Raw genomic sequence first — 22,792 nt, forward strand, 5'->3', positions numbered from 1 at the left:
GATTTTATGAATTTTATCTTGCAAAAAATAATTGTCTAAGAAAGGTACTTAATGAAGCAAAAACACAGTAGCCATAAAAACTCATGGGCTAAAATGTTTCCACAATTTTTTAAAAAGCAACTCAAAATTGAGAACTTTCATTTGACAGAATTTTATCTCATCTTGCTAGGTAGCTTAGCACCTACAGAGCAAATACGTTATCAATTAAAATATAATCTCCAAAAAGGAATCAGTTGAAAGTGTCAATTTTGTTTAAGATGTCAACTTGTCCTAGTTTAGATGATAAAATGTACCATCATATTATTCTGAAAAGGCTGTACATGTAAACTCAGAAACATTTCAGGTTTTCTATAGGCAATAATGCAAATTACACTGTTTCAGAGGGAGGCATTAAAAAATCTACACTTCCCCTTTTTATTTTGAAGGTTTTTTTTATTTTTTATTACATACATAGAGAAAAAGTGCAAAAACTATACAGTTACAGCTAAGGGAATTTTCACACAGTAAATAGCTCTATGTAACCAGCACCAGATCATGAAGAGAACATACCCAATACCCTTGGAAGGCCTCTCCAGTCCCCTTTCAGTCACTACACTCTCACCCTCAGGGTGACCTATATAATAACTACATACACTTTTAATGTGCAAGTTTTTGAATTTTGTATAAAAGGAATCACACATTTATATTTTCTCTATTTGATTTATTTTATTAAATAATATTTTCATAAAACTCATTGGCATTGGTTTAAATTGGATGGTTAGTTAGGTACAAACTTCAGCATCATCTACTTCAGTATGTTTATCTCAATTATTTATTTAAAATCACATGAACTCCTTGGAAACCAAAGCCTGGGAAAGAAGTCTGTTTTCTCTAAATATTTGTTACTAAGAGTCATGTTAGAAATATAATAGAGATTAGAAACAAACCATCAGTAACTGAGTAACTTTAGGGGAAATTCAGCCGATTTAATATTGCTTAACTATCATCATTGTATATGCCTGAATTGCTGTATATGTATTGACATTGTGTCTATATTTTTAGTGAATTAGTTTCAACCTCTATATTATTGAATAACTTTTAGATAAACTCAGACATAGTTACCCATTCTAATGTAAATACAATTTATGCGATAAAACAGTGTTACACAAAATATTAGTGTCCAGATATTGAACAAAAATGATGGTGTTTCTCTAAATATTTTTTAGAATAAAGTTGGAAAACTACTAACAAAGCGAATCAAACAGATTTGGACATGACATATAACAATAAAAACAAGAGCAACAACAGTAACAAAAACAATGATAATACCTGATTCTTATTTGGGGCTCTTTTTCATATGTGCTGGACCTGGTGTGAAGTCCTGTCTTCACAGTGACTCATTTTATCCCAACAGAAACGTAGGCTTAAGTACGTTAAGTGTTTGTACTGTATTAAATAGCTGGCAGGTGGGAGACCTAGACCTGGAGCCAGAACTATCTCATTTCAATGTCTATCCATTGAACTACACTAATGGTTTTCATCAGAATCAAGAAGGATCTTTGATAAGAAGAAATAAAGAGAATAGAGTTTTTTCTATAGCATGGTTCTTCACCTTCTCTAAATAATGTTACATTTCATAAAGTGCTCATAATGCAAGGAGAGATCCATGAACTAATGGCCCTAAATCACAATGGCACACAAATTCTTCGTAACTGCTGTGATGTGGCCAGGTGCACAGAAGCTCTTGCTGAGCTAGGAACAAGAACTAGTTAGTGCTTTTTCAATTTTCGCTTTCTTGGCCTCACAGTAAAAGATCTTTTAAAACTCAGCTTTCTCCCACGTACCTCTCATTTTTATTCCTCTGACACATTTTTCACTGCTTTCTCCTCACCACCCACTTCAAGGTCAAATATCTCCCTTTCCCACGGTGGTACTTGTGCTCCTGCCTACATCATTTCACTTAGTCCTCCCACCTGCTTTCCTAATGTCTCCTTTCATTTTAAATGAGTGCATCTTCCACCTACCTGCATGAAGATCTGAAGATTCCCTTAGATTCTAGCTACTGGTGTTTAAATAGATAGATTTTTCCCCAGGCAATCTTATTTTGAAAGATGGTAAGTTCACTTTTCTCTTCAAGGATAAACCTAATATTTTATATATACTCTTCTAAATGCGAGCATTAAATGAATACATTTCCTTGATGAGTCCTAAAATAAATTATGAAACCTTTCTTTGTAAGATTTTACATAATCATGATTTGAAAGTTTATTCTTCATTATTTAATTGAGAGTAACAATTCTACTACCATATTTTTGTATTTATAAGCTTTATGATAGTTCGTGAGTTTTGTATTACCCTCTTGTTAGCCAGCAATTTAAAAATTGTGAATTTTACTCATTGATATGTCATTTTATATTATTTTTAAATTTCTAAAAAAGTTTTTATAAAAATAAAAAGGCATTTTTTATAAACTAGATTTTACACTTTGGTCAATTTGCTCATTAACTCAATTTCAACAAATATTATTTGCCACCCACTATGCTCCAGGCAGTACTGTTTGCATGAGGAATACAATGGAATATAAAACAGGGGAAGTCCCCACTTTCCTGGAGCCTACAGTTTAGTAGATTTGACAGTAAAAGTTATCAAAAATCAAAGTAAGATATTTAGTATCTTTCAGCTTCTAATTTTTTTTTCAATTAATAATCAGTGGCCCAAGAAGATACATAAAAGATGGAGTGCAACAGTGGTGAGGCGGGTACAAGCATTATGATGCTTAACTTAATGTGCAATACTTAGAATTTTAGATTCTTTTAAGGACCTAACAAAGCACTGCTACAACTGAGATTGTCAACCAGGACTTCAGTGTGCATTCACGCCTACGTTTGCTGTGTTACTTACTTACTCGGGAGAGTAGGCTTCCATTCCCACCTAACATACATGGACAAATCCTTAGGATGGAAAATGTTTCTTATCTATAACGTGAGAGATCTGGAGTAGTCAGGGTTTTTCACCAGAGGTCAATTGACTCCTAAAGAGTCTGTGAGTAAAATTATTGAAAGCTATAAATTTAAATAAGAAAAATATCTTAATTTTCAAAAACCTTTAACTGAAAATTAGCATTTCCTTTTATTATGAGTAAACTGTAATTGTGAGTTTTTCACCAAGAGAAATGACAGAAATTTTTGTATTATTAAAGAGTTGTTATGAGTATCTCGTTGTTATTTAATCTTATTATTGAGAAATTATAATAATTACTAGATGCACAGTAAGATAATGGCATTAAATACATTAATAAACATATATATTACTATCACAAACTTTCTTTTAAATACCATAATAAAATTATTTTAATATCATTTGTTTCCTTTATAATCCTATGTATTTTACTTTGTGAATTAAAAAAAAGACAACAACAGAGGATGATGGAGAATGGTTATATAAAATAAAATATATCAATATAAAATAAGATATACATATTCTGGTTTAAAATACCAGTACAAAGGGGCTCTGCAGAAAGTGATATTTGAACTGGGAGGTAAGCCCGAGGAGCAGAGAGTTACATGAAAAAGTCAGGTAGAAGACTCCAGGGCAAGGCAACAGCCTAGACAAAAGTCCCCAAACAACAAAGAACTTAGTGAATGTTACAGGAAACAGGAAAAACTGAGGAGTGTGGCAAGGGTGCCAGTGTGTGTTTATCTCCTGCTGTGGGTGAACCAGCAGAATTCTTGGATAAATGAATTTTAATGAGGGTTGCGATTTAGCGAAGAGAATTTGACAAGTCAGGAGAAGAGCAGTGAGAATATATCCTAGGAATGAATCCTATGGAAATTAAGCAAAAGGAGAAATATAAATATTGGGGATGGAGAGATAAAAGATAAATGGTGAGAGGATGGTGGCATTAGTACATTGTAGGGTCTAGTGAGATATGAAGATTTTTGGATCTAGATATTAGGAAGAATATGTAGAAAGGCTACTTTAGTTGTACAAGTAAGTGATGACAATGGCTACTGTCTCAATCAGCTTGGGCTCCTATAACAAATACCATATATGGTGACTTAAACACTGGAAATTTATTTCTTACAGTTTGGGAGGCTGGAAGGCCAAGATCAGGGAGCCAGTAAGGTTGCATTTTAGTAAGAACCCTCTTCCTGTTTTGTAGATGGATGTCTTCTTGCTTTATCTCCATGGATTCATAAGAGAAGTCACATCTTGTTGTTTTTATTTATTTTTTTTAATAAAGGCACTAATCCCATTTATAATGACTCAGCCCTGATGACGTAATTACCTCACAAAGGTCTCACATCTAAATAGCATCAAATTAGGTATTCTGGCTTCAATATATAAACTTGGGGGAACTCAGATATTCAATCCATAGTGACTATGAAGATGCAGAGAAGTTTATACCTCAAGATCTGTTAGAATTGTTATTGCTAGAATACTGGAAAATAAGCTCAGTGAGGTAAGGAGTGTTTCCTTCATCATTTATTTCTGGCTCTTAGAATAGTGCCTGGCACACAGAAGGTGCTTAATAAATGTTAACAAATTAAATAAATAGCTTGTTTGTATAAGCAAGATAAAGAATGACTGCCAGGTTTCTGAGTAGATGCAATTTTTAAATTAGGGAGTAGGGTATGGGAAATAGTTTGTGGTTATTTCTTAAGCATTGATGTAAAATCAGACATTATAATCATCATTTTCTTATCAATAACAATCTTTTTGGAGCAACTCTTGCAGTACAAATACTATTTCTAATAGGCACTGTAAGAAAAAAGTATGAGATATATGATTCCTTCTTTTTTAGAAATAAGAGCATGTGGGAAATATAGTTAAAATTTAAGCAGGTATGGCAGTAAAGAGCAACAAATTTGTCCCCAGAAAAACTGAAAATTTAAAGAAAATGCAGAAATACTTTAAGTATTTTTTTAGAACTTCTTTAAATCTTGAATTCTATTTCCAGCTAAACTGTCAATCAAGTGCGAGTAAAATAACAACAGTTTTGGAATTCAGGCACTAAGAAAGTCTGCACTCTTTCTAAAAATTATTATTTGTAGATCTACTTTAGCAAAGCTAACGATAACTCGCGTAATCAATAAATTGTGGAAAGACTTCAAAAGTAAAATTTAATAAAATCTCTGGATTATAGACTTATTGAAGCTTAAGAAGTCTGACCAACATTTTCCTTTCAATAAATATGTTATGATGCAGTGGGTCAACTAGGTCATTTGTTGAAGGTAATTATCTCTTGTTATAAAAATTATTAGGAAACAAAATAAGGCCAAGGGAAATTAGGTATTCTGGGAAATACAGACAGCTATTCTAGTAAGTCATAATCCAAGCAAAAAGTAAAATTACCATGTAACATTATTTAGAACAAATTAATTAAAGAGAAAGATCATGGAGACTATTATGCTAAGTGAAACAAGCCAGTCAATGAAAGACAAATACCATATAATCTCACTTATATGTGGAATCTAATGAACACAATAAATTAATGAGCAAAATAGAAACAGAGGCATTGAAACATGGGATAGACTGACAGTGATCAGAGGGAAAGGAGGAGATCAGGACCACTTGAAAGAAGGGGAAGGGAGTAGTCAGAGAACATATATGAATGACCCATGGACATGGACAACAGGGTGGTGATTAACTATGGGAGTGGGGGGAAGGCTGGATAGAGGGGGATAAAGGGGAAAAAATTGGGACAACTGTAATAATATAAACAATAAAATATTTAAATTAAAACATTTTCTTTTGGTGTGATTTCAAATCCTGTGCTTCTGACACTGTGCTATTCTGCACGTTGCTAAATAAATAAATAATTAATGATGTAAAAAGAAGAAAGATCGTGTATTTGGTTTTGGATATTAAAGTGTTCCATTTAAGTAACACAGATGTACCAATGTAGACTTCCTTTTCTCTTCCAATCCAGTGCCACTAGGTATGCAGTTTTGCATAATTTCAATAGTTTACTTACTTGTTATTGCAAAAACTGTTTATCGCCACATTCAATAATCAAATTACCCCCAAGTGTGGGTGATTTAACTGCTAAACTAAAGGTTTTTAGAGAACAGGAATTTTGTCTTGTTTAGTGTTGCATGAATGGCTCCAGGAACAGTGCCTGCTGTGGCACACAGTAAATACTCCAGTGTGCCATGACTATAGGACAGAACATGTATGTAATTTACTTCAACAGATGTTTGGGGCAGGGAAGATGGAGCGAAATGTAGAAAAAATAATTTTTTGTAAGTACTTCCTGATAACATAACAATAGCAACTCTAATAAATATACATATCTATAAAGATGAATAAACAGAACACAGCACATATCCTCATGAAACTCACAGGCCAACTAGAGACCAAATAGAAATAATTTAAAAAAATAAAATGTGACAGGTTCTATGATGTTGGCATAACAAAATGCAATAGCAAAAAGAAAAAAAAAAGGGACAGGTAGTTCACTTGAGAGAGGCTGGAGGGGATGCTGAGGAAGGGAGTAAGAATCCTCAAAAAAATTGGGGATTGCTTTTGACCAAGAAGACACCGCAGGCAAAGAGCACAGTCTATACCAGTTGGAGAAAGAACTGGGCACAAGACTGGGCAGGCAAATGGAGGCTGAGCCAGCACACGCAACAAGTTTCAACTACACTTTGTACCTCTGCACAGATACGTTTTTTCCCTAAAACCTGTGAACTTATTTTAAAAATGGTTATGGAAGATATTTCTGAAAAAAAAAAGGCAATTTGACAAGTTAAGTTAAAGTTAAGAATACTTAGAAAGACACTTAGACTACCATGGAAAGAAGGACCATTTTTCTCAAAACAGTGACTATAATGATCCTTAGAATGGTAACAGTCCTATATGTTAAGATCAGGAACATACTTACCTGGCAGGGGAGATACCGTGACCACGAGAAGGTGGTTTTCCCAGGGCGAGGCTTATCCATTGCACTCCGGATGTGCCGACCCCTGCGAATTCCCCAAATGTGGGAAACTCTACTGCATAATTTGTGGTAGTGGGGGACTGCGTTCGCGCTCTCCCCTGAGGAAATAAAAGAGTTCAGGAACAGACTGACAGCGACCAGAGGAGGGAGGGGGATGAAAATGGAGGAAAAGAGGTCTAGTCAAGAAACTGGTATAAATGACCCATGGACATGGACAACAGGGTGGGAATTGACTGAGGGAGCAGGGGGAGGTAGGTGGGAAGGGGAGAGCAATGGAGGAAAATGGGACAACTGTAATAGGAAAACAATTTTAAAAAAACAGTTTAGAAATTAAAAAAAAAAAAAAAGATCAGCTTCTTTCCTTCCAGCAAAACACAAACAAAACACCACAGTACAAATTATTTAAGAAAGTTTCTCATGAGGCCCAATGGGCCTTGAAGCTCTATTTTATTGTATGCATTTTTCTTAAACTTCTTTGTGAATGAGGGATTGTAATGAATCCATATCTAGTATCTGTCCTTTCTAACTGCCCTTGAATTGTGAATGTTAAAGCCATCACTGAAATCATCTGGAATAACCAACGGAACACTAGCTGGAAAGAAGTCTTATAACCACGGAGAGACAGAAAAGGCCGCTACATCACAACGTGACCGGTAGGGAATGCGGAGACGCGGAAGGGCTGGCTGGGCTCACACGGGTGGCTGCTGAAGGGACTGAGAAACAGCTCAGCAGCCGGGGATTCCCCCTGAGAAGGGCAGGGTCTAAACCCCCAGCTGGGCTTCCCAGCCTACAGCGACAGAGTGGAAAGTAAAATAGTATCAGCTGTGAAAAGCGAAAAGCCACAGGCTTTCTTGCTAGCCGGAGAGAAACAGCTGGAGAAAAAGAGCTCTTAAGTGGATCACATACGAAAATATTTTGGCCACCACTTACCCTGGGCTCAAGCAGAGGGAAGGCAGAGAGGACTGGAGACACTTGGGGAGAATTTGGCACGGTGGCTTTGAGGGGAGAACTGGAGGAGCAGCTGACTGGGTCCCAGTGCTGACTCATCCCCAGTACTGCGGGTAGACCATTCCCCTCCAAGTGGCGTCAGCCTGAGGGGAAGCAAAAGCCCTGCCTGCAGGAATTAAGCTGCCACACCCACAGTCCTTAAGCCTGACAGCTAATCACAGATTGAATAGATTAACAATCAAAGAAGCCAGACAAAGGCAGTAGATCCCTGGAAGTCTCCAACAGGCTGCCTAGGGCCAGACTGGTACATGATCTGACGCCACCAGAGGCAGATCCAGGAAGTGCAGATCATTCCAAGAAGCACCAACAAACAATAGGAGTCAAAAAAATGGGGAGACAGAGAAACAACCTCCCATCAAAAGGAAAGGTAGAATCCCCAGAAAGAGTGCTAAATGAAATAGAGGGGAGCGAACTATCAGATATGGAATTCAAAACATGGATTATGGAGAAGCTGAATGAGCTCAGCGGAAACTTCAAAGAACTCCAGAAAAACTACAAGGAACTCACAGAAAATTACGTGAGCATGAAAAAGGACATGGAAGCTATCAATAAGAGCCAGGAGGAAATGAAAAATACGATCTCTGAATTGAAGAACACAGTAGAAGGAATTAAAAGCAGGCTAGAGGAAGCAGAAGATCGGATCAGCGAGCTGGAGGACAACCTACACAAAAACTCCCAGACAATGCAACAAAATGAAAAAAGACTGAACAAGACTGAAGAGGTTCTAAGACAGCTGCAGGACAACATGAAACGTAATAATATCCGTATCATAGGAATTCCAGAAGGAGAAGAAGAAGAGCAAGGGATAGAAAACCTCTTTGAAAAACTAATGACAGAAAACTTTCCTAACATGACGAGAGAAAGAGTCACGCAAGTCCAGGAAGCACAGAGGGTCCCAATGAAGATGAACCCCAACAGGCCCACCTCAAGACACATCATAATTAAAATGGCAACATTCAAAGACAAAGAGAGGATCCTAAAAGCAGCAAGAGAAAAACAACTAATAACATACAAGGGTACTCCAATAAGGCTATCATCAGATTTCTCAGCAGAAACACTACAAGCCAGAAGGGAATGGCAAAAAGTATTCCAAGCAATGAAAAACAAAGGCCTACAACCTAGAATACTATACCCAGCAAAGCTCTCATTCAAAATGGAGGGTGAAATAAGGAGCTTCCAAGACAAAAGAAGGCTAAAAGAATACATCTCCACCAAACCAGCAATGCAAGAGATGCTAAAAGGTCTGCTCTAAGAAGATAAAGAAACAGAGAGAGACTATATAAAGAACTCATACGACTCAACACCAAGAAGACAGACAACCCAATTAAAAAATGGGCAAAGGACCTGAACAAACACTTCTCCAAAGAAGACATACAGAGGGCCCATAGACATATGAAAATATGCTCAACATCACTAGCCATCAGAGAGATGCAAATAAAAACCACAATGAGATACCACCTCACACCAGTCAGAATGGCCATAATCAACAAATCAACAAACAACTTGTGCTGGAGAGGATGCGGAGAAACGGGAACCCTGGTGCATTGCTGGTGGGAATGCAGACTGGTGCAGCCACTATGGAAAACAGTTTGGAATTTCCTCAAAAAACTAAAAATGGAACTGCCTTTTGAACCAGCAATTCCATTACTGGGATTATATCCGAAAAATCCTGAAACACCAATTCAAAAGAACCTATGCACTCCAATGTTCATAGCAGCACTATTTACAATAGCCAAGTGCTGGAAACAACCTAAATGCCCATCTGTAGATGAGTGGATCAAAAAACTGTGGTACATTTACACAATGGAGTTCTATGTAGCAGAAAGAAAGAAGGAACTTCTACCATTTGCAACAACATGGATGGAACTAGAGAGAATTATGCTTAGCGAAATAAGCCAGGCAACGAAAGAAAAATACGTTATGCTGTCACCTATTACAGGAAACTAATGAACAACACAAACAAATGAGCAAAATTGAACCAGAGGTATGTAAACAAGGAGTAGACTAACAGTAACAAGGGGGGAGGGGGGAGGGAGAAAAGGGGGTAAGAAGGGGAAGTGTAAAATCAAAGAACATGTATAAATGACCCACAGACATGGGCAACTGAGTGGGGACTGAATGTGGGGGAAGGGAGGGGCAGGATACAGGGAAGCAAGAGGGGAAAAAAAAAAAAAAGTGAGACAACTGTAATGGAAAAACAAACAAAAAAATTTTTTTTAGTGGGGGAAAATGAAAATATGAAGAATGGAAATGCCAGTTCAGTGAATATTAGGACAAAGATTTTCCTTCACGTTGTATATTTCTCTCCCTATTTGATCTCTCCAGAGTTTGGCATTCTAAACAAGTAAGTAATGACTTAAGTTTCTTTGCATAGACCTAATAAGACCAGTTGTTAATAGAGGTTCCTTTTTCTGAACAAGCCTTTGACTGGAATGTCAAGCCTAAAGGAGACATGCTTGGGCTCATGTTGTTACCAAAAAGCCCTAAGGAACTGGGAATGACTTTCAAAGGTAATAAAAGCCCGCGAAATAAAAGGCCTGCTGCCATGGTTGGTTGTGCGGTCCACAGCAATCTCTCCAGGGAAGGAACGAAGGTTGTTTTCCTGAAAGATGGTTAGAAGGGACCTTAAGGCACAATGGAAAACCAGAAAGACTTGGAAAGGACAGGTGTGTACAGGCAAGGATGAATGCCAGGTATGTGGCCCAGCTTCTGTGCACTGAAGAGCAGACTGAGGGCCACCCTAAATGTTCCTTGGGTAAGTTCCAGCAAAACAGAACTAAAGATCATAAGTGATCATTTGCTGCTCTTGTTATGCTTATGCAAATGAACAGGATAAATTAAAAATGGACTTAATGTAGTCCCTTTAAAGACAAGGAGAGTAATCTTAGGGAGAAAAATCAGTATTCAAGGAAAATCACAATGATCAGTGGCAGACTGTAAAGTAGGGCAGCTAACCGTCTTAAAAGTTTCTTCTCATTTAAAAAATGGTTTCACTTGAAAATTAAACCATATCTGTGATATCACCAAAGAGATTCAAGTTGCAGGCAAGTAGAATGTCAAGTGCCTTGCAACTGTATGTCTTCCCAATAAGACAGTCTTACAGATTTAGAGACTTTTTTGTTGGTTATGTTACATAAATTAACATGTGTTTTCTGTTTTCAAAGGGCATAAGCCTATGACCGCATTACCTGAGTGATTGTCTGTATGCATAAGCCTCACTTAATCCTCTCTGCAGCGCTGCCTCCGGAGACTCAACAGTTTGGCTGAACTAAATGGCTGAGTTGGTGAAGAATGGGGTGGTCTGTGGGCTTCACTTTAAAACTGAATTCTCTTTTCTATCCTAATGGCTTGGACAGAAAGGGCCCAGAGGTCTGAGAGGGGGGAAACATAAACTATTTCCCTCAGCCCAAACTAAATAAAATGGGCAAAAGGGTTTTGGACAGGAGAGATGTGCCTAGCACACCTTCCTCCAAAGAAGCCCTTTTTTTTTTTTTTTTTTTTTTTTTTTTTTCCTCCTAATGTGGAACATTGAAAAATTAATCCCTGCCTTTTGCCACCTAGTAGTTATGGATTGAATGATGCTTTTTAACCCTTTTTGCCAAATCTGTTGCCCCCAGAACACAACAAGGATGCCAGCCTGCTAAACCAAGCACGCCGTTGTCCGGAGACAGCCAACTGACCTGGAGTCTGCATGATCCTTCCCCATGTGGGAAGGCCACCCTCCCCTCCACACCCCCACTCTTATTAGGGATTTCTGGACCCAAGGGTAGGTAGGACGACGACCATGTCCAGCTTGAAGCAGCTAGAGGAGCTTGAGACCTTCGCCCATTGTCCTTTACAAGATTACAAAGGGTCTTAATATCTGAGAGGGAGGGATAGTTATTTTTTATGAACCATGGGTATGGACTTGGGGGGGGATGCTGGGGGAGGGAGATACTGGGTGGAGGGGAGTAAAGGGGAAAAAATTGGAACTACTGTAACAGCATAATCAATAAAATATACTTTAAAAAAAAAAAAAATAAAGCCATCACTAAAAGCAAAAGAAATAAAGAAGGAAGAGAGGGAAGAAGGGAAGAAAAAAGAAAAGTAAATGACACAACAAAAAGAAAAAAGAAAAAATCAAACTGATTAATATTCCAGGAATTTCTGCTCATTGCTGTAGCTCAGCATTTATTTACAGAAAGGCAAATGTGCATCTTGCTTTTGTTTTTCATAAAGCACAACTTAACGCTGTCAGATAGCTCCTGATAACAGACTCATAGCATAGCAGTCCTCTCACGCCCCAAGATCAATGGAGCCCTGGAAGCTACAACAGAAAGAAATTAGAACGTGCATCAAATTTGTGAAGCTCATAAAGAAAACACATTTGCCCTTCATGTATTTTTAAAGAGATTCTTGCTTCATTATATCTTGTAAATGGTTTCTCTGTTCAGTACAGCAGATAGAATTGAACTTTCGTGGTATCTTATTTTTCAGAACAGAATGCCATTCAATTTTACTAAGATTTTAGTGGTGATGTTATATTTAGGTGCCCAGTTATTCTATAGGGGTTTTGTAGTGTCTGAGAAAGAACTTGGCATATAAGATCATTTATTTGCCTGATTTTCTTCTTTCTTTGCTCTTTAGACTCAAGAATTGAATTTTATTTCCAATTTTGAAAGATAACGTGTGATCAGTTATCATGTCTTGTTTTCAGTAACATATTGGATTGTATAACAGGAAAAATAAACCTGATAATTTATAACAGTATTTAGAGATATGCATTCATTTAAATTGGTTTGCCTTTAGATCACATAATGTTTAGATAAAAATGCTAGTTTCGTATTTATGACCTGTAAGTAATTAATTTAATTTAGGACCAAAATCTTATTGCTGATAGAAATGAGTTGCATTTGCAAATACAGTTTTATGCAAATAAAAATTGCATCTCTCTCATTTCATACATTGTTATTTATTGCATCAACATATGCCTTTTGATTTTCCATGGTAGGTATTTGCATGTTTTTCTTATATTGAATCATTTCAGATTAAATAACTTATTGAAAACTGAATAATTAAGACACTATTTTCAAAGTATTGAATGTAAAACTTTGTTTTTTATATTTGAATAACCAAGTGAATATATTTCTCAAGGTATTTTACTCACTATCTTACATGTGGTTGTCTTCATATATGTAGTATGTCATTTAAGTTTCTACTTAAAATAAATATTTTGAAAAAAGAAAATAAAACAATAATTATTTGCAAAATTCTATTTTTGTTGATCTTAATATTTTATGGTATTTACAGCAAATATGTGAGAAGAACAGATTTAACTTATTTTAGTTTATACTTTTGCAATATTTGAAAAAATATTGGGGCCCTGGTCAGGTAGCTCAGTTGGTTAGAGCATCGTTTTGATACAGTAAGGTTGCAGGTTTGATCCTTAGTTAGAGCTCACACAAGAAACAACCAATGGATGCATAAATAAGTGAAACAAAAAAATCTATTTTCTCTCCCTTTCTCCCTCTCCTTTCCTCTTTTGCTCTCTAATAATTAAAGAAAGAAAGAAAGAAAAAAAAAAGAAAGGAAAAATTGTTGGGTTCAATATTCTTAGGTATATTGAAAAAGTTTTTTGATTAAAAAATTTTAAACTATATAATTTGTGATATCTAAAATATTTGATAGTTTCAACAACTATGCTACGGAGATATGATATGCTCCTTATGTCCATTGATGTGAGATTTGTTGCATTGGTTAGCTCTCTATTATTAGGTCAAGGTCCTTCCATACATATTTTAATATTTCAAAGTAGCAAAAGAAATTGAAATAAATGCTCATGTTTTTGTTGTTGACCACTGCCAGATTTGTAAACGTTGGTTTTCTTATTCAGTGACTGATTTTAGTGAGCTGTAGGATATTTAATAATAGATTTTATGGCCTCCTATTGACATATTGTGTGAAGATTATTATACTAGTTTTAATTCATGTTACCTGTATAATTTAGAGAGAAAAGAGGGTCATTAACTTTCTTACTACCAATTTAAGGTTAAGTTCTCTTATTTCTCTTCTATTACAAGTAATGATGCACAACTTCAACATACTTTGCTAAAGTTATTTTTGTTATTTTGTAGTAACAATTTAAGAATTTAATGTCAGCAACGCATTTGTAATATTTCTAGCATCTCGAACATGGATGAAAATACTGACTTTTGGCAGGGATTTTAAATTTAAAAATTATTAGAAATGTATGTGCTCTTGATTAATACTAGCTACTGTTAATTTAATAGATGAAATAATATTTTGTCAGAACAATGAAATTCAAGGTTTTATAGTGTGTAAGAATAGGAAAAATGACATCAGTCTGATGAACATTACATTGAACTAAGGCATTGTACAATTTCATTATTGCATTACTTCATTCTGCATGCAATAAAAAAATTAATGCTCAAAGGTCCATGATGCTCCCTGGTGGCACCTCCACTCGACTATGGTAGTCGCCATGTTTACTACCCCCAACCCTGCCAGGCTCAGCACCTAGATGAGCCGTGGTGTCAAGTCCCTATCCCACTGCCCTATCCTGGGCCTGACTGCATCATCACACATCACTTGACATCTGAAGAAGTCTTAGATATCAATGGGATACCTAGGATTCATGTTCTAGGGAACTACTTAGTAAAAGAAGGTCGGGTAGATAAAGAAATTACACTTAGAATTATCAATGAGGGTGCTGGCATTCCTTCAGAAATAGAAAACAACAGAAGTAGAGGCCAATTTTTTGATATGATGAAACTTTTTGAAGTAGGAGGGTTACCTGCTACGCACGATACCCTTTTCTTGGTGATTATGTGGACAGAGTTATTTTAATATACAGTTTGTCATATCTTCATGTGTTCTAAAGATTCTATACCTAAGTATATTATTTCTTCTGGGAGGCAATCATGAATGTAGACACCTTACTATTTTACCTTTAACCAGAAATGTAAAATTAAATATTTAGAAAGAATCTATGAAGCTTTATAGAACTTTTGATAGCCTGCCTCTTCATGCACTTATAAATTGATAATTTTTTTGTATTCATGATGGACTTTCACCAGAAATACACACAGTGGATGATATTAGGAATTTAGGTAGATTTAAAGAGGGACCTGCTTGTGGACCAATGTTTGACTTGTTATGGTCCAATCCTTCTAAAGATTTTAGAAATAAGAAATCACAGAAACAGTTTAGTCAGTACAGTTTGAGGATATTCTGATTTGTATAACTATCCAGCAATGTGTAAATTTTTTAAAAAGAATAAAACAATAATTTGTTATCAATTATTAGAGCTCATGAAGTTCAAGTTGCAGGCTATAGAATGTACAGAAAAAGTCAAACTACAGGGTTCCCTTCATTAATTACAGTTTTTTGACACCTAATTACTTATATGTCTATAATAATAAAGCTGCTGTATTAAAGTGTGAAAATAATGTGATGAGTATTCATCAGTTTAACTGTCCTCCACATCCTTACCAGCTACCCAATTTTATGGGTGTCTTCACATGATCTTTGTTATTTGTTGGAGAAAAAGCGACAGAAATGTTGGTAACTGTTCTGAGTATTTGCTCTGATAATGAACGGACGACTGAAGGTGAAGACCAGTTTCATGGTTCAGCTGCAGCTCAGAAAGAAATCAAGAAACAAAATTTCAGCATTTGACACGATGGCAAGGCTTTTCTGTGTTCTCACGGAGGAGAGTGAAAGTGTACTGACACTCAAGGGCTTGACTCCCACGCGAATGTTTCCTAGTGGGGCGTTGGCTGGAGGATGGGAGACCCTGCAAAGTGATAATGACGTTATGCCACTGGCTGTGCCTCAGATGGACCGGTGCACACCTCCCTCTCCTGCTGACAATCCACATAATGCATGCAGCGAATCCCTCCTGCCTCTTCATTCCTGTCTCAGCAGCTGACACAGGCAGAATACTATATGATAGGTCCTGACTGACTAATAACCTGACCAGGGGCAGAAAATTGATAGAATGGGTACCTGTTTCAATAGAAAATATTGGTCAATCTCTCGGCTTTTCATGAAATGGTATGGAAGCAGCTCATGTAATGTCTGATACATCCCCCCCCCCTTTTTTTTTTCAGGGAATGGGTTTATTGAGGGAAAAAGGGGTAAGCGGGGAGGGGAGAGGCAGCTCCCAGACCAACTCAAGGGCCCGTGGGAGCAAGGGGAATGGGGAACAGGGAACGGGGAACAGGGAATTGGGAATGGGGAATGGGGACTCCTGGTCCTCCTTGTGGGCCTGTAGGAGTCCCCTGATGCATCCTTTCAAAAAAAAAAAAACAAACTCTAATTTCAGAATGTGAATCAAGGGTATAATATAATACATTATATCACATTACTAAAATGGAAGTGTAACTCCGAGTTTTTTATTTTTAAAATTTATGTAATTGTAGTAGACTCTGCGTTTACTATCAGATGCTTAACTTCAGAATTAATAATACACTTGGGCCAAAAACATTATTTATGCATGTACTTGCCAAAAGACTTGTGCAAGGTTTTGTACCCTGGTCGATGATGCTCTCGTTGTTTTCTGTATGTTTGTCAAATGTACTATGTATAATTGATTCTCTGTACCATGTTGTTTCCTTCCTTTGCAGATGTAACTGCTTTCTGAAATCTTCCTGTCTTTAAGTTAGCAGCATGTCTATAAAAGTATGTTAAATTAAATTACTCTATCAGACATAAGTAGAAGCACTTTTTTAAATTCTTATTTATTCTATTACAGTTGTCCCAATTTTTCCTATTTTGCCCTCCTCCACCCAGCCCACCCCCAACTCCCACGGTCCATCACCACACCCGTTGTCCATGTCCATGGGTCATTCATACTTGTTCTTTAACTAGTCCCTTCCCCTAGGAGCAACTCTGTAGCACCTTGTCTTGAGGTTTGCTACATTTCTTGCTGAACTTTGCATATTCTGAACATGAAGGTAACGCTAGATATTGTCATTGTTATAAGGGGTTGAATTTAAATCTTTTAAGTCAAATAAAAAACTTGTTATTAAGTGTGTCTTTATTTTACATGAAAATAAAAAGAATTGTATGTAAAGCAAAAAAAAAAAAAAAAAAATTAATGCTCGAATATTCCAGTGGTTAAAATTGCTGTCTTTTCTGAGATTGCATGAATACAGATAGATAAAATTCTGATTTTTCTGAGCATCATAAAGCATATAAAGAGAACACTTTCTTTCAGCTATGTCTTTTCACAGACTTTATGTATATATTATACACATAATTTTACACATAGAAAACATGGTTCTTAATTTGCTGGAATTATTTATTAGATATTTGAAAAATATAAAAATGTCAAACAGTGAATGAATCTAAGTGTCCATTTTCTATTTTCCTACTTTGTTTACCAAATCTTTCATATGACATCCTAACATTTGACTCAAAAACAGACGATTTTCAGGGGTAACCTGAAAAAAACTAGATATATAGCATATAACGGAAACCATGGAGTAGAGAATGAAGTACTTTTAGGGTTATTAGTAGGCTACTCAAAATCTTAGCACTAGTTTAAAATTTTAGCCAGAAAACTCTCTACCTGTCTAAACAGTATAATTTAGGTAAAATACACTTATAGCGTTGGTAGTGTGGGACATTTTCTTTTTCTTTTTTAACTTTATTTTTATTATTGACGCCATTACAGATGTCTCCATTCCCCTACCCCTTTTCCCACCTCCATCCATGTTTACCTCATATGGGCCATTTTTCACCATATGAGCCCTCTACTCTCATTTCATGTCAATTCATTTTTGTATATATATACCAATGAGAGTTGCCATAACCTAGACTTTTCATGGCAGATATAATTAATATGAAGGTGGCGTACAATAGAGGAGGGTGGTTTGTCATACCACATAAAATGACATTTATAATGCTTGTTTGAGTCACTATTCATACCTGATCTCAACATGAAAATCCAGCGAGAAGTTTTTTTTATGAAACCTTGGAATGAATCCAGAGGAAGTAAAGGCTGGAGATGGCATGGAGACGAGCTGGGACGTGTTGAAACTGATGCACTGTCTTTATTTTACTAATGGGCCTGCACTTACTAATAACACTTAATAAGTAAACACATACTATATTCCAGACACTTGAATAAACTTCATTATATATTATCTCATTTAATCCTCCCAGTAACCTCACAAGATAAGTATCATTATTATTATACACATTTTATAGTTGAAAGTACTGAGACACAGAGCAGGTAAGTGTCAGTCACTTATAAGTCCTGGAAGCACCACTCACATTATTAAGAGTACAATATTTAATAGAATGTGAATTTTACCTCCTGGTATTATGCAAGGAGCAGCCCACCAAGATGACATCTTGTAAGGAAAAGATGCTGGAGTCAAATCTGTGCAATCAAAGTTTGAAGTCTGTGCTCTTAAATATTTTACCTATCTTAGAAAATACTTCTATTCTAGAAATCCAATTTTATTTTTAATGTAATTATTTTTATTCAGATATTCATCATTTCATATGCAGTCTGTCAATACAGGTAGAAATCTACTACAGTCCCTTCCACTGTGATAGGATCCCATAGTCTGTCCATATGAGCTGTCAGTTTATTAGATTTATTTTAGTAAATTACAGCTCATCATTCGTAGTATTTTGGACATCTCTTTCATGAAAGAATTTTAAATATTGGGAAAAATTGCTCATTATCTGTCTTCTAGATTTTAGAAAGCTTCCTACAAAATGCTGTGTAGTTAATAATTCATAGTTCAATATGCAAGATTTTCATAATCAGTTTTATAATTTTGCACATGAGACCTTGGCAAAGAATAGCAATATCTTTTTAAAATGTTGTTTTTCATAAAAATAAATTTAAGCTTAATTATTTTTACTTATGGGCCCTTTTTATGGAGTTCTACCTGTCAATTTGAGAGCTGATGAGAAACATGATATCATAAAGACAAAAAAGAACTCTTTATGAAGAAAACATTTAAAAATAATACTCTAGAAAAGCTATTCTTTGAGGTGTCTCTTGGCCATTTTTCTGTACTTATTAATGTAGTAAAAATATTTTTTTAAGAAAAACCTTCATCTATGAAAATAATTTCATTTCACTTTTCCACCTGTTCAGCCACAAGTTCTCATTAGGCATTTCAAATTCCACAATAAAATGTTATTTATAACCCCAAATTCAGTTGTTCATTAAGGCATAAATATATAGTTATTTGAAAATATAGGATTGTTGAATTTTAAATACTTTTCAGATAATATGTCAGCATCTTATTAATACTCAACTTTTATCAGTCACTTGAAAAAAATAATATTATAGGAGGATAGTCAGAAACAAAATTTTTTTCAAAGACTGAAACATCTTAATATCTGTATAATCTTCTTGTTAGAAATTTTTTCATTTAAAAATACATTTCCAGCTTATAATACAGTCAAAGTTCACCCTGATATTTATAAGACTTTGGTAAGTAAGCGTTGGAATATGTAAGTTGATTCAAATGCACCACTCATTTGGCCTTGAAAAGCATAACCAATTTATAAGTATGTGAAAAATCTCTGTTATTATAGAATGTCATTTATCAGTCACTGACATTTGAGAAGAGATCAATATTAATAGAATCTTAGATTTAAAAAGATTATATGTACTAGAATAATTATGAAGTTGGCAAAAATATTTTAAGGAGACCATTTTATTATTGGAAGATGACAAAAACAAAGTATTCTATTAATTTACCTACTCTTGACTATAGCTACAAATATTCATTCACATCAAGGATAATGCAAGCATGTGGGGGGGGTAGATACTGATAGTCTCTCAACATCTACTGAACACAAGATATCCCATAATGGATATCCCATAATTTTGCTTAGTATGTCAATGTCCTGCTTAGAAGAAAAAAGAACCACTTGACTCTCTTGTAAATAGGCATGGTTGTACAACCTATTTTTGGATCAATAAGACATAGGTGATTTATTCTAAGCAAGCACCACCTCTTCCTATTATTCTCTCTTCTTCATGTATGACTCTGGTTAAGTGCCATGCTTAGAAATGGAAAAACCATTTTGTGATCTTAAGGATGAAAGAAGATGAGAATAGCAGAGCAGCTCAAAACAATACCAATAAAGAAAAACCAGAAAAGAGTAGAGTCCTGACTGAATAATATCAATTTTAGGACCCTGTCTTGCTAGAAAGCATAATGCTGTGCAAAGGCTGAGTCAGGGCCCTGGGTTCTTCCATTTATAATTAGTCCAACATTGGATGAGATAGTGTACTTTTATAAGACTTACTATGCCTGAAATCAAGAGGTTAATCTAGATCATTTATTTTTAACTGAGGGAATGGAAGGTCAAAATTTCTAGGTTGTACTTTTATACTGCTTATTTAATATTATGTTCTTATAATTGCAGAGATAAAGTATGTATGTTAGAGCTTGATGACCCCTACACCAGCGATTATCCGTAAAAAGTGGCAAGTATCCCATGGAAGAGTTTTCATATTCTGTAGGGGGCACCACACTTTTAAGTTTAGCAAAAAAAGTTGCAATTTATAGTATATTGAATTATCCTTCCAACTGACTTTAAGGGACTTTTAAATTTCCATCATTTTTGTGATTAATGATCAATATCATAACGTAGTTGTTGATAGAGCTAAAAATTATTGATTTCAAACTTAAAGTTCTTTCCTATGTCTATTTCTGTATTTATTTACAATAGATAGATGCCTTTGTTTACCATTGGATACAAGATATAATATATGTGGAAATTATTCCTTGAAAACTTAAATAAGGAACTTCTCTGATTCTCATAGCTTCTTACATTTTACAGAGCTGAAATAACTTAAAAGTAGACTAATAATAAAAGCTGAGACCCTGCATTCTTTACAACCATGACTGCATTTTTCTATGAAAGTTTTTCAATATACTCTCAAATTTGTACAGTTCAAGCAAATAACTGCCACAGAAAACAGGGGAAATATGGGCATATATAACCAGCAATCTAGAATAGTGGCTTTGATTTAAGATGAGCTTCAAATGTGTTTATATGTAGATATTTTGTAGCAAATGATATGCCTCTCAACGTCACATAGAAATATTCATGGAAGTATTTTTAAAGGACTAAAATGTCAAAAACGTAGAGTAAAATAAATGTAAAGAGACTTAATTGTGAAAGACCAGGCCCACCCCCACTTAGTGTCTTGTCCATGGTGATGTGTTGAGAAATACATCATTGTAATAACCACCACACCTCCACCCTCCAAATTAGGGTACCACAGAGAAGCACCTTGTTCCTCTTGCTTCACCCATCTCCCCATTTGTTTTAAAAGAGCTTGAAAAAGATACTGCTCTCAGCACTCTCTTGTTGCTCCTCTCTAATTCCATGATACACAAAATTGCCATTCATACTCCCGAACGCTTGGCCACTGTATATGCTGACAGAACCAGTCACCCTACTCCATTTCCCTTAGTTTTTGTTATTGTTGTTGTTTTCTGTGTGAATCCCTTTGATGATACAACACCCAGTAGGTAATATGGCAGGAACTATAATGTGACACAGAAACACACTGTAACATGTGATTCTAAATTGTCAAAGGAAAACATATCAAAGAAGATAGGAAGAACACCAGAAGCACTACATGCTTTGAGATATAGTGTTTCATATCTTTATTTTTAGTGTAAGAATAAAGTATAATCCCTGACAGCTGGCTTCTCTTTTTATAATCAACTGCATCACTAAAGCTGTGATTGCTGAGGCACCCCCTTCAAGGAGGCTGCATTGCCAGCCACACAACAAGATAAAGAAAGCCAGTGCTCCTCACTGCTTTGTTTTTAGAGATCTTGGTTGATTTTGATTAAGTGACCATTTGGGCCACTTGTATTTTCCCTTCCCAACTTTAAATTCCCATTGTTATGTTTTAAATTCACCAATACTCACCCATAAAGAATGAGCCTGTGAAATCCTAGGCTTCCATTCTTGACTCTAATGAAAGTAGAGTCCCAGGCCCATCTCTCTCTTGTTCTTTATCTGTCTCTCTCTATGTGAGCTTGTTGTGCAGCTATGAATGTGCCATGTAATTTCCAGATCTTGTAAATAATAAAGATTTTCTCTTTCAAAGTTTGATGATTGTTATTGCAAAAGGCATCTTGCAGCCATAGTAAGATACACAAGGATTGGTCAAGCCACAACATTGAATCCCCATAGACTGAGAAAAGAACAGGGGTCTCCCAAGTCAGAGAACCGTCAGGAGAGAGACCAGCCCAACTTTCAATAAAGCTCTACTGGATATCACAAAGTTAATTAGAATATTTATGCATCAACTTGGCTTCCTGGTCTAGATTCAAGTGGGGACATTTATAGTACCCTAGAGCAGAATAAGCACACAGTGAAGGGGATGAAAGTTTCAGCTCCACCAAAGTCTAAGCCCAGACGCATCACACCAAATCCTAGGGTAACTGAATATTTAACAAAGTAAACAAGCAATCACTTTCAGCCAAGATGGAGGCTTAGACAGACACACTACGTCTCCCTCCACAACTAAGAAGGAATACAACTACCTCAAAACTAGAAACAACCAAAAGTTCCAGAAAATTAAACTGCATGGAAGTCCAACAAACAAAGATATAAAGAAGAAATAACTTATCCAGACAAGTAGGAGGGGCGGAACCAGGGTGGGGTGTGGTGGTGGCAGCAGCTGCAGCATCAACAGGCTAGCAGAAAGCAGTTATATGTTTTTAAAAGTCAGGAGGGACACCTGGGGAGCATTCCCAGCTCCTCACCAGACTGCAGCAGCTCACAGACTCAGCACTGGGGAAAATCAAGCACCAATGTTTCTGACTGTGCAAACCAGTAGGGGTTGGGGCAGAG

At 35.9% G+C, this 22,792-nt stretch overlaps 1 long non-coding RNA gene, 1 other non-coding gene and 1 pseudogene across 3 annotated transcripts in view; 2 read left to right on the plus strand and 1 right to left on the minus strand.

The window, feature by feature from the left end:
- LOC150012618 (uncharacterized) overlaps window positions 1–22,792 on the minus strand; it is a 69,225-nt gene that overhangs the window by 34,034 nt on the left and 12,399 nt on the right. Inside the window, exon 3 of one of the 2 annotated variants that reach the window (XR_016510764.1) lies at window positions 6,866–7,020. The exons of the other annotated variant lie outside the window; for it this stretch is intronic. This is a non-coding gene — a long non-coding RNA (uncharacterized LOC150012618). The remainder of the gene's footprint in view (window positions 1–6,865; window positions 7,021–22,792) is intronic. 2 annotated transcript variants of the gene reach the window in all.
- LOC150012619 (U1 spliceosomal RNA) lies at window positions 6,858–7,023 on the plus strand. The gene has a single exon (XR_016510904.1). It is a non-coding gene; the product is annotated as a U1 spliceosomal RNA (small nuclear RNA).
- Window positions 13,609–15,860, plus strand: LOC150012620 (serine/threonine-protein phosphatase 2B catalytic subunit beta isoform pseudogene; annotated as a pseudogene).

The sequence above is a fragment of the Furipterus horrens genome, unplaced genomic scaffold, assembly GCF_987537825.1.
Source record: "Furipterus horrens unplaced genomic scaffold, mFurHor1.1.pri manual_scaffold_4, whole genome shotgun sequence".
Taxonomy (NCBI): Eukaryota; Metazoa; Chordata; class Mammalia; order Chiroptera; family Furipteridae; genus Furipterus; species Furipterus horrens.